This window comes from Papaver somniferum, chromosome 3 (genome assembly GCF_003573695.1).
Source record: "Papaver somniferum cultivar HN1 chromosome 3, ASM357369v1, whole genome shotgun sequence".
Classification (NCBI taxonomy): domain Eukaryota; kingdom Viridiplantae; phylum Streptophyta; class Magnoliopsida; order Ranunculales; family Papaveraceae; genus Papaver; species Papaver somniferum.
In genome coordinates, this window is record NC_039360.1 from 2,638,061 (window position 1) to 2,650,584 (window position 12,524).

The window sequence follows — 12,524 nt, forward strand, 5'->3', positions numbered from 1 at the left end:
TCTTCCTTTATGTATCGATTGCTTGACAATCCTTAACTCTTTGAGATTTCTCCTTATTTACCTTTGTAAATTGTAATACTGCGAGTTATTGGAGGCATGCTCAAGGATTTAAATAAGAATTAATCAAGGTTCCTCGATACAAGCAAGAAAGAGTTTTTTTTTTAAGAATAAACAACTTTCGGACCAAAAATACTGCAAAGATTTCCGAAAATATATAAAGAACATATCTTGTTTCCTGTGTCCGAAACTCTCATGCTGGAAGGTTTATTAATATTCAAAATTTTCAAATAAAACCTAATTATGGAAAATCATGATATATATGGACAAAAAATATTTTAGACAAAATGGATTCGCAGTTACCCAAAAAATGTCACAGATTTTCTAATACAAACACAAAAACATGTGCTCTCGTTTTATATGCTTCCTCATCCCAAAAGTTATACGCACAAGCCTGGATGAGGGTGCACAAACTCCATACAACTAAGTTGTATCGGAATAAGCCTTAACATTCTTACAACGAGTATTAGAAACATAGTTCATGTTTATCTTTGGAGGTTTCTTCCCAAAGTATTTTCTCCCAAGAAGGTGATTTTTCCTTGTGATATAGGTTTGACCATGAGGAGAAAAAGTACCGATGTGAGAATTTCCACAGATGGATAAATCTCTTTTAATTCTGTTAATGATATTTTCATAAGATTTTCTCATTTTAAGGATTTCCTTATTATGCACATCATCTTGATCATTAGAAACAATTGTTGAATTTTTTTTTGATTGTTTATCTTGGCAGAAATTATTTCCTTTCCTTTCTTCTGGAAACGTTCAGTAGGGGAACTACCTTCATGTAAACAGAGACTATTATGACATGAATGAGGTGGAACCTTTTTCCATAAGTGACCATCAACTCTTTCATCTGAATCTTTTGAGTTGATTTCATCGGTTTAGGGTATACTCTGTCTTTCTACTGAGGAATGATCTTTCAGTTTTTTAAGACAGGATATTTCATTTAATACTTTTACGAGATTATTTTGAAGAAGTATGACTTTATTGTCAAGTGACTGAAAGCTGTACTTCTTAAGATATTTCTCAAAAAATCGGTTCAAAGTTTCCTTTGGACAAGATTTCGTATGATCATCAGTAGGTGTTGAAGATGGTATTTCATCCTATTTAGACTTGATGTAGTTAGGAAAACTACCATAATCTTGATTTGTTCCAGATGTGATCAAATAGGTCTTGTTATCACGATCTGTAAAAGTCGGGTAAGGACTTTTAGTTTCTTCGTCAAAAGAAAGAACAACAGAATCATTTGTTAGAGTCTTCGAATGAATCTCTTATTTTTGATAAATTTTATCAAGTGCTTCTACTTTGACAGCGAGATCCATATTCTCTTTGGGTGAAATATTTATTTGAATGCAATTTTCTTTGATCTCTTGCTTAAGAAGATTATATTTTTCATTAATATCAACATTCTAGTAGACAGAGATCTGATAGGCTTTAGGAGTTTTACCAACTCTTTTTCAGCATCTTCTTTAACATCAGAGATTGACTTAGATATACTATTGGTTTCCTTAACTCCTGGATGAGTCAATAAAGAAGTGACATCTTCAAATTTTGAGTATTCAAAATCTTGCATAACGTTAAATGTATCATCCATTAAATTCAAATCTTATAGGTTGGATCGCACCAAACAGGAACTGTTAGATCTTTTCGTGTTTGGATGCTATGATACCAATTGAAAAGACGAGGGTACCTAAATATACCACAATATTTTGTTTCAACCAATAAGTCCGATACCAAGTGTGATCGTTTATGGACAAAGTCGAGAAAATACGAAAACTTGATATTCACTTGATAATAGTTAAGGTATGAAACCAATTTACAATAGGATCAATATCAAGTGATTTAGAATTAACGTACAAGTGCAATTTACTTTAATTATGATAAAACAATTATAGTGTGGAAAAGTAAAGTAAATGGCACAACAAGATTTTGTTAACGAGGAAACCGCAAATGCAGAAAAACCCGTGACCTATTTAAGTTTCGAATACTTTCATAATTAAGCCACTATACAAAATCTAATACCAAATTCGTATAATTGAGACCACGCAGACTACCCCTAGCTACTTAGTTCCCTCAGTATCCCCTCGCCTTCGACTTCTAGAGTTACGCACGTGAATAACAAGTCCTTTGGATCTTATTCCAAATAACAAATGAATAATCTATTTGGTAACCACTATAATCAATGTTGCTACAAGTATAGATGAGTCGCTGACAAAGGCTCTTCCGTTTAATCTAATAAACTCCTTTGTCTGGTTAGATCAATCTCACTTTAACTACCAAAATAGTCAAGTATAGATTCACACTCAATCAACATAGATCTCAAAGAGAAATATAGAAAATGTCGATCTCATGCAACTAATCAATTGGATATATCAAAGATAAATCGATTCTAGTTGGATCCTAGCCGATCAAGGTTTGTGCACACAATTAACAAGATACGAAAAACTAATAAGAAATCTTCTTCGTCTTCAAATCTTCTTTTATCTTCAAAACCTGCATAACACCACTTGAATATGGTGTGTTCAATCAAGCACAAAAAGGAGTTTGTTAACAATGGATTATCACAAGATATCTTTCGATCTAATAACAATTTTAAAGATTATGTCGATGTTTTGAGCTATTCTGAGTGAATATTATATCAGAAGAGAAGATTTTCAAGCAAAAACAAACTAGGTGCAATTAAAGTTTCAACAACCGTTAGTCAATCAAATCAAATCGAAAACTAATAACACTGCAATTATATAGTTTCCTACCAACGGTACTCGTAGAGCTTCTTGATCCCATAAAAGTCTTTAAACGAGCGGTCATAAGAGATTTCACCTAATTGGGATACATTCCTCTCCGAATAGACGGCTCCATGTACCAAAAACAACAACAAATGAAGTTTGTCTGGCTATTAGGATAGTTTGCTAGAAATGCAAACTTAGGTATTTATAGAACAAAGGATGTTTGGACACCAAGGAATTTTCAAACGGAAAAAATTCTCAAGATATGCAATGAATGCCAAAATTCGGTTTTCCTAATTCCAATAAATGCTTGTCCAATATTTCTGAAATCTCTCAATAGGAAGTCTCCAATTAGTAAATGTACATTACTAATTTTATTCACTAGAGTTATGCATTAATTACTGGTAATTAAAGCATATAAAACCAAAAACCTTTATTAAAGGATTTTTTATTTATTTCGGCACAGGATCACCTTGAGTACCAAGGAATATCTTTGAACAATAAATCATAAGAGTTACTGCTCGTGTTCAAAGTATGTTGACATCTTTTCACTGCAAATCCTTATTTCACATTTACATGGATTTGCTTTCTCGGAATCGGTTATACCACACTTCCAAACAAGTTTTAGAATTGGTTTGACTGTACTCCAAGACTACTATATGATTGGTCTTACCAAGTCACATACATGGGTTCAATCGGTTATACCGTTCAATAGGATCGATTATACCTAAATATGGTGCCTACTTGTGATCGTTCACACCAATCACTAGGATCGGTTACACCAATTACAAGGATCGGTTCCATCTGCACATGGTATTTACTTGTGATCGGTCACACCAGTTACCAGGACCGGTTTATACCAATTAAAAGGATCGGTCAGACAACACTTATGATCGGTCACAACAATTAATAGGATCGGTCACACCAATTACAAGGATCGATCATACCATCACACGGTGATTACTTAAGAAAGGTTACACCAATTACCAAGACCGGTCATACCAAATCATAAGTCTAGGCATTGTGATCAGTTATACCAAGATACATAACCTGAGTTAAGATCGGTTCTACCAACTCACACATATTGGTCATCCAAAAATATGCAATGAATAGCCGAACCAATAAGCGCGCTACACCAAAATCCCTAATTTCAACGTTTATTTCGTTGCTATGAATTTAAGCAACGCTTTGTATGTTGCCCACGCAACGTCACAAATTTTTGGCAACTCCTACAAATGTTGCTTAAATAAGTAAAAGCAACTTTTTATACTTTGCGTAATTAACTAAAAGCAACGTTTTCTACTTAAATAAGTAAAGGCAACGTTTTACAATTTACTTAATCCGTTGCTTACGATAATTTCAGCAAACATATATATTCGTTAGCTAATAAATTAAAGCAACTTATTTCTTTTTTAAGCAACGCACTCAGACAGTTCCTTACGACTTCTCTATGAGTCAGTAGGTCCCACATAAAAAGATGACATCATGTTTTGAGACATTATGTCATCTCCATAGGAGACACTTATATACGTTCTAAGAAATCAGCAAATCATGTTCACCAACATTTATATCGTTGCAAAATGTAATCAGGTTTTGAAGAAAAAACTGGAATTTGGCTCGCTCAGGTTTCTGCACCTGCTTCTCAACCTGCAGCACACCCCATTGCTTGGTTTAATCACAGGGTCGTTGCTTTTCTGCACCTTCAGCTCACCCCAATGTTCGATTCAGGTTCTCTAATTGGCATCATAGCAGCTTCTTCGCACAAGGCTTACAGATCCCTTCCGGAATAACCTATGCATAGGAATTAAAGGATAAGAATCCTGAATCTGAAGGAATGATGATATTTTAGAATATTTAGTATGGTTGGTGTGTTGGAAGTAGCTGAAGCTTACCTTCTGTCTCTTTTACAAGTCTTTCCAAATCTCCCCCTATAGAAACTAGAAAGAGTAAGAACCAACCAAATAGTAACTAATGTTATAAACACAAAGTTGTATTCAGAATTGAAGGTAGTTTAGCTTCTCCTAGAGCTTAGGTAACATGTTGCAAATAAAATGGGTTGCATGTTCAAGTAGTATCTCATAGTGCCGTGTGAGCAGTACGACCTGCTATTGGAAATGGTTGATCATTAAGTTTATTTTTGAAAAGCATTCACCTCACTTTTATCTGGTAGAAGTACATAAATATGCTTTACCTATTCAACATTGGAGATCAAAACTACAGTTTTCATGTCATATATTACCTGTAATGTAAAAAGATGACTTGTAATGGATCATAATAGTTTCATCTTAGTCAGTCTGTGAAGAACAGCATCATCTAATTCTCGTGGCTTATTATTGCACCTGGGAAAACATAAAGACGCCTTAGATGGGTTTCCAACTTGTTAAATCTGAAACCAGAATGTGAAATGAAGAAACTGAGCACAAAGAAGACCAGATAATGCTTCTATGACCAGATTAACTTAGTACCCTATAAGTTCACGATTTCCGCTGCTATTGAAATCAAAACGCCCTATCACTAAAGGGGTGTCATGTATCAACTAGCAGAATGATGTATGTTAACACTATACCCTTGCTGCAAGAGACGTTTAAAAGTTTCCAGGAATGCAGATTTACATCACTGTCGAGTAGATGATTATATTTTAGCGGATAAGCAAACAATACCAGCTATGAAGTATATTGAAGGACAAAGACACGGGACTTTAAAACATTTTACAGACTGAGAAACATACCTCATCCATGAAGATCACAGAAGGCTGCCTTGAAATCGCAACCTTGAAAAGAGTACGAACAAGATTTTTAGCTTCTCCAACCTGTTCCAGCAAAACTGAACTTATAAGATCACTTGCTGATTTACATAATACAGGAAATAAGAAGACACTATTTCTCACTATTAAAGGTTAAGAGAAGAGTTTGGAGTAGACAAACACCCAGTGCGAACAAGCTATTCAGCTGTTCAGAAAAGTCAATATCATATTAGTTGGTGAAGTTACAATCCAAACACCCAGTACGAAACTTAGAACCCCAAAAATAAAATCTTAAATTCAGAAACCAAACTTGTAAGTATAAAGTCATACATGAATAGACAAACCAACTGTATTGAGCTCACCATGAATGACACAAGTCTGTGAGAATACTACACCAATGAAAGTACACAAATTAGTTTGCAGAAATAGAATAACACGACTGCTTGCTTCAAACACCAGAGCATGATACAGTGTGAATATGCATACCTTGATACAGACTATATTGGCTTCAAATAGCAACAAATGAGTTGCCGAATCAGAACCCTGTTATGACGTTACATTCTTAAGGCATTTAAGGCGATTGTTAACTCAAGTGGGAGTCAATTAATAGCTCAAATCAGCAACAAAATAAACTTAAGAAGTTCATAGCAGAAATAAAGAAAATCATTACCGTTTCTATCTTGCTTTTCAATAACCTCATAACGAGATAAATTTGAATGAACGAGCTGTGGAGAATTCCCGTTTCAGAAAACACAGCCACAATTTATTCAAGGTTTACAGTAGCTAGCGTTACCTGATTGCGTCGAAATTTCTATGGTACACTCATTACACAAGGTAAAATTGGATTCAAATTGGCTAAGATAATTTCAATTATTCAAGATACTGTCAAAAGAATGAATTTCAAGTTATGTGCTAGTCAACATGATAAGTATGAATCAGAAGTCTAAAATAGCACTCAAATGAAATGATTTTAGTAGTCCTGTATACTAAAATGATTTTAGTTCAAGTTAATCATATACCAAAATGATTAAATTCCAAAGAAGCTTCCATCTTATGGCACTGAATACGGACTGTTGGGAGTGGAATCAAAGTACTCTAAACAAACAAACCAAAACGAGAATCCTTTATAGTGTTGTGCCTATTCAACCTCCTTTATTAATGCATACGACAGATTTCACAGAGATACGGCATTAAATTAATCTCAGACTTACAGTAGCTAGAACCATACATTTGCACCATCAATGGCATTAATAGAGCTTAACAAGTAACAAAGTCCAAGGCCTGAGCCTTCAACTGTTTGTTGATTTTAGAAATGCAACGTCATTCCATTAGTTCCTACATGACCACATAAGCAAATTAGTAAACCAAATTCAGTTCAAGCTCCATGCAACACCTGAGATCATTAAACTCATACAATGAAAAACAATGTACCTTTTTTGCTTTCAAACTTAGTATTTTAAGACTTCTATTAGCTACTGACTAAAATAAGCTAAGATGGGATTCTCTTTTTACCAATTTATCAAACAGATTGTAGGCATATACCAACTTAACCCACGTACTGTGCAATTCACCATCCTTTTTGCCCCAAATTTGTTTCACAGCAGAATTTCTCCAAATGGGTTCACTACCCATAAAGTAATTATTATTAATCTAAAAACTATTTATATGCTTTTACAAACAAAAGGCATGTAAACTTAATAGCAAATAACGTACCAATGTAAAGGCATGGAGTTTGAACTTAGAAAACAAAAGGTTTACAAATGACTCACCATACGAAGTGGTACATCAGTTCTTAAGCATGCATTTGACCGGGCAAGCTTGGATCCAGTAACCCAATAGGGTTCAAATCAATTTTCCCTATAAGTCTTCACTGAAACAAACACAAGTCTCATATTCATTGTTGGACTCACAACACCAATCAATCTCCACCATTCAGTCTTATTATGCACACGATAAAATTGCTGAAACAAGAAAACATCATTAAAGCACACACATAAGCCAATTCACTTTCATTAGCACAAGCCGAATAAACGAAATAAATCCGACTCATTACCAGAGGTGAAAACTCTGTATGAACTTCAACCCAACTTTGTATGAAACCCGACACACCCAAATGATTACCAGGACCCAACAATCTCTTTATGATAAAAACATGATGACAAAGGTAGTGGTAGTTGAACTCTGATAATCCTAACAGAGTAACAGCAAGCAAAGTCACTCTTATCATAGGTTTGGATTCAAACCACTCATACTTTTATTCGTACCACTAAACCCATTAATCCTAACAGATTAACAACAAGGTCCAAACCTGAACTCATTTGCACTGAAGGAGGCAGTGGTTCACCCATAGAAGAATGATGCCACCCTAGAATTTACTGGCGAATGCACAAACTCGGTCTTAATCTTCCTTGAGACGAGCATTTTCAACCCTGAAGTTCTTTTGAAGACATGTCATCTAGCAGCGCTGCACCTACACAGTTGTTGCAATCGGAAATCACCAATCATTTAGTAATAGCAAGATACCACCATGTAATTAATAAAAAGCTTAAATGTCTAATCAGATCTTTTCTTACGGGAAAAAAAAAAGAAGACAAAATTAGCTACCATCAAAACCGAGGTATTTCATATCATGTGGTAATTAGTTGCTGATCTATTGACCAGCATTTAATAAATACTGGAGGGGCATCTAGCCAGTAATGAGTACTGACCGTGACACCAGATTTAGTTAAAATTCACACTAAGAAGCCAATAAAAGAGATTGATCCTAGCATCAAGCACTTAGCAATAACAATGTCATGACCTGCACTTAATTGTATGGAGCCAATTGTTCTGCTCTATATAAACAGAACCCATCCAATGCCTTTGGACTCATCTGTGTTCAAAAGGAACATGAGGAAAACAATAACACAGTAGTTATACAAACAGAATAGACTATACGGAGTTGTACTACTAATTTCACTAATCTTCTCTGCAATTGCTCCCCACCTCCATTTATTGGGCCAGTACATATCAGCAAACCAGACAAATTAATCCGAAATCAAATAAAAACCAAAATCAGATTTGATATCAAACAACAACCAAAACTCTTGTCTCTCTTCTTTGAAACAACATCTAAACATCCATTATCATACGACCACTAAATCAAATCTAAGAAAATACATCAAAAATCCATGCTTCATTTTTACAATTATTACCACCATTAACTAATTATACAACAAAGTTAGGATATATACCCGATGATAAACCAGCTGTTGGCTATTAGAAGCACAATCAATTCTCAACAAAGTTAGGGTTTTCGATATCGGGAAAAAAAATTCTTGGGTTGCGGAAATTTCAAAGTTAAAGTTGGCAGATCTAGATTTCTAGTACATGGGTTCTGTTTAGAGCGTCACGATTTAGAAGCAAATGTATTGATTTCTTGTTTTCGTGTTGAAATCATAGAAAATCTAGAATTCTTCTCTGTTCAGAAAAAAAAAAACAAAGAGGGGTTAGAAAAAGAGAGAGAAACGAGTTAAAAGCAAATGGATTTATCTTTAAATAGAAGACTTCGTTGTCTAATTCTGACAGGAATTAAAAGTCTAAACAGCAAAACTGAATTTTTGACGAAAAACATATATAATTGTACACGTTTTACTTTCCTGAAAATAAACTGAAATATATTGTTCTTTTTTACAATTGATATTTTTTTTATATGATCTGTAAGCTTTCTAACGAGCCATTATTTGTCTAGTTTTGACTGGAATTGAAGGTCCAAAAAGCAAAACCGAATTTTTAACGAAAAACATAGGCAGCTGTACACATTTTGCTTTCGTAAAAATGACCTGAAATATTTAGTTTCTTTTTACAATTGTTATTTTTCTATGAACTATAAGCTTTCTAACGAGCCATTATTTGTCTAGTTCTGTCTGGAATTGAAGGTCCAAATAACAAAACCGAATTTTTAACGAAAAGCATAGGCAGCTGTACACGCTTTGCGTTCGTAAAAATGAACTGGAATATTTTGTTCCTTTTTACACTTGATATTTTTCTATGATCTGTAAGCTTTCTAACGATCCATTATTTGTCTAGTTCTGACTGGAATTGAAGGTCCAAAGAGCAAAACCGAATTTTTAACGAAAAGCATAGGCAGTTGTACACGCTTTGCATTTGTAAAAATGAAGTGAAATATTTGTTCCTTTTTACACTTGATATTTTTCTATGATTTGTAAGCTTTCTAACGAGTCATTATTTCTCTAGTTCTGACTGGAATTGAAGGTCCAAAGAGCAAAACCGAATTTTTAAAGAAAAGCATAGGCTTGATATTGAAGGTACACGCTTTGCTTTCCTAAAATGAACTGCAATATTTTGTTCCTTTTTACGCTTGATATTGTTTTATGAAATGTAAGATTTCTAATGAGCCATTATTTGTCTAGTTCTTACTGGAATGAAGGTCCAAAGAGCAAAACTGAATTTTTAACGAAAAGCATAGGCACCTGTACGCGCTTTGTGATGATATTTTTCAATGATGTTGTGAATAGTGGTAAAAACTGGTTCTTTTCGAACTTGTGAAGGGAATAATTTTTTTTAGATTTAAATAAATTTTAGAAATGAACCAAAAATAGCAAAGTGATGTGAAATAATTTGGAAAAACTGGGGCTATGGATTCCACTAATTACCAATATCAAAGTGATTTATATTCTCTAATTATAATTATGCGAATCCTTCATTTATATTGATTCTTAATATTGCAAAAGTTGATTTTTTAGAAATAACAATTGTAAATCGAAAGTATGGAACATCAAAACCCTAGGCTAGCATGCTCCATCAATTGAAATAACAATTGTTTAATAAAAACCATTTTATCTATTTATTTATCAAGGCAAAAATCATATAATAATTGCATAAATTAAATAAAATAGAGATTACCACATTTCATTGGCGAAATAGCTTCCTCCGTCGCCCAAGAGGATGGGTTTAGCTCATCATTGTGTAAACTTGCTCAAAATGATATTCATTGCTCAAATGGTGTTTACAAGGATGAAATGGAGAAAAAATGGTGAAAATCGAGCTTTGCAAAACGTTGTTACAATCAATGATAAATGATAACTGTTGTTGTCCGCTCAAAGGTACGACCCACCTTACGAGCCACGCTGACCTGTCGTTGTCACTGTTGAAGAACGACGGTTCGATGTGCGTCTTATGTTCTTCGTGTTCTTGGTGCAGCAGCAACAAGCTTTTCTTCTACGTATTCTTGGTTCGATTTTTCTTGACCATAAACTCTCCCAAAAGCTCTCCTCCTGTTCTCGACTACTTAGACTAGTATATATAGTCATTTGGAGCCCCAATCTTCGACTTTTACTACGTATAATCTCCAATAAATCCTCTGATTCTTTGCTGCCATAAAAAACGATAATTTCCATTTTTAGCTCATGCACACATTAACTTAGGTCCAGCACGCTCCAATTCAATTTTTGACGACCATAGTGCTGCTCGAGCCATCAAACATGAGCAGAACACGTCAAGAACTCTCCACAACGCGTGATTATCTTCTCCCCGTGTGTGCTTGCCTTGTTTTGAGCTCGAGAATCATAACGCGTATTCCAGCCAAAATTGATCGAAACCACCACCCACAATGTGTTCCCTAGTCTAAATCACACTTTCCTACCAAGTTTCAGCGATTAAATCGCACTCTAACATGTTCATTTTGTCGATTGAAAATCTACCAGAACTGAATAACATTTTCCCACCAAAAATGAATTTTCAAATTTGAGAAGAAGGGTGCCCCTTAACCATAGCTGGGGTGCGAATAGCAATTGGGGGCGAAAATAGTAATTTTGGGGTGGAAATGGTAATTTTTCTGGGTTCCTCCGGTACATTTCTGGGACGTTTCCGGTGCATTTCTGGGGTGCCTTTAGTAATTTTCTCTGGGGTGTAAAACACTGCTTTTTGAGCCCATTTCGCCGCAAGGGCTTATTTCTCTAAAAATACCTACAAAGACGTAAAATAACACAATAAATATAAAATCGAGTACTGGTAATACATATAATTGAGACATATTAGACACATAAATGCGTCTATCAACACCCCCAAACTTATTATTTGCTAGTCCTCGAGAAAAACTATTATGGAAATAAAATACTACACTTAGCACGTGCAACAAGCCATTAAACCGCTAGGTGGCCCTAGTGGCGGAGTGTTGTCTCCGGAGGGTTTACCAGAGGTGTACCCACAAAACCTTTACTCCAGACTCTAGCTATCTACGCGGAACCTTGGAAGGCACTAAAGAACCTCCTTGGTTGGCATACTTATTGATTACAGGAGGAAGTACCCTGATGCGAAATTCCAATTGATGTATACGAGTTTGCACTCAAGCATACTAAAATTCATATAGAAGTCACAGAGCTCTACTCAGATAGTTTTTGGACATCATAATCGGAGTCAACCAATCACATGGAAGATTAAGAAGATGGATAAAGAGAAAAAAAACTTAGATGTTGACTAAGGTGAACCTATCCTAATGGACTGAGATACCGGTCTGACTAATATCAACACAACTGGCATGTACAAGGGAACCAGTAGTTGATAATCCTAACTCTAGGTCAACACAACTGGCATATACAAGGGTTCCAATGGTTGACTTTATTGAATTTCTTCCGGTTGGTATGATGGTCTAGTCTCAAATTTTATTTTATTTTTTGGTATCTCAATCACTCTATTTCACCCTAGCACTCGTAACAACAAAAGAAAAGAAAAAACAAGTGATCAGGATTCTTTAGATGTTTCCATCACGAGATATGGAGAAACTACCATGTTTTTTAATTATAACACCTGAGCTTTGTGCTTTTATGAATATACTCTTTAGATGTTTCCATCTAATCAGATTGGTTCCTCAACTCCTATAACCAAGATGTTCTCATCCACTTAGATTGGTTAGTGCAAACCTTAATGGGCATAAATTTCTAGGCTCTGGAGTTTATTTATTGCAACTAAAAAGTTTCCCCCATACCCCCAAACTTAAA

At 34.8% G+C, this 12,524-nt stretch overlaps 1 long non-coding RNA gene across 12 annotated transcripts; it reads right to left on the reverse strand.

Annotated features, from left to right (window-relative positions):
* Nucleotides 1-4,237: 4,237 nt before the first annotated feature.
* On the reverse strand, nt 4,238-9,009 carry LOC113355144. 12 transcript variants are annotated; one of them, XR_003362151.1, is made up of 10 exons: nt 8,760-9,009; nt 7,835-7,996; nt 7,296-7,487; nt 6,197-6,861; nt 6,013-6,069; nt 5,857-5,915; nt 5,512-5,731; nt 5,023-5,122; nt 4,676-4,711; nt 4,238-4,574 (listed from the first exon to the last, which is right to left on the reverse strand). It is a non-coding gene; the product is annotated as an uncharacterized LOC113355144 (long non-coding RNA). The 12 variants fall into 12 exon arrangements; XR_003362150.1 differs by having other exon boundaries at nt 5,512-5,592; nt 5,671-5,731; nt 6,013-6,861; XR_003362149.1 differs by having other exon boundaries at nt 5,512-5,915.
* Nucleotides 9,010-12,524: the final 3,515 nt, after the last annotated feature.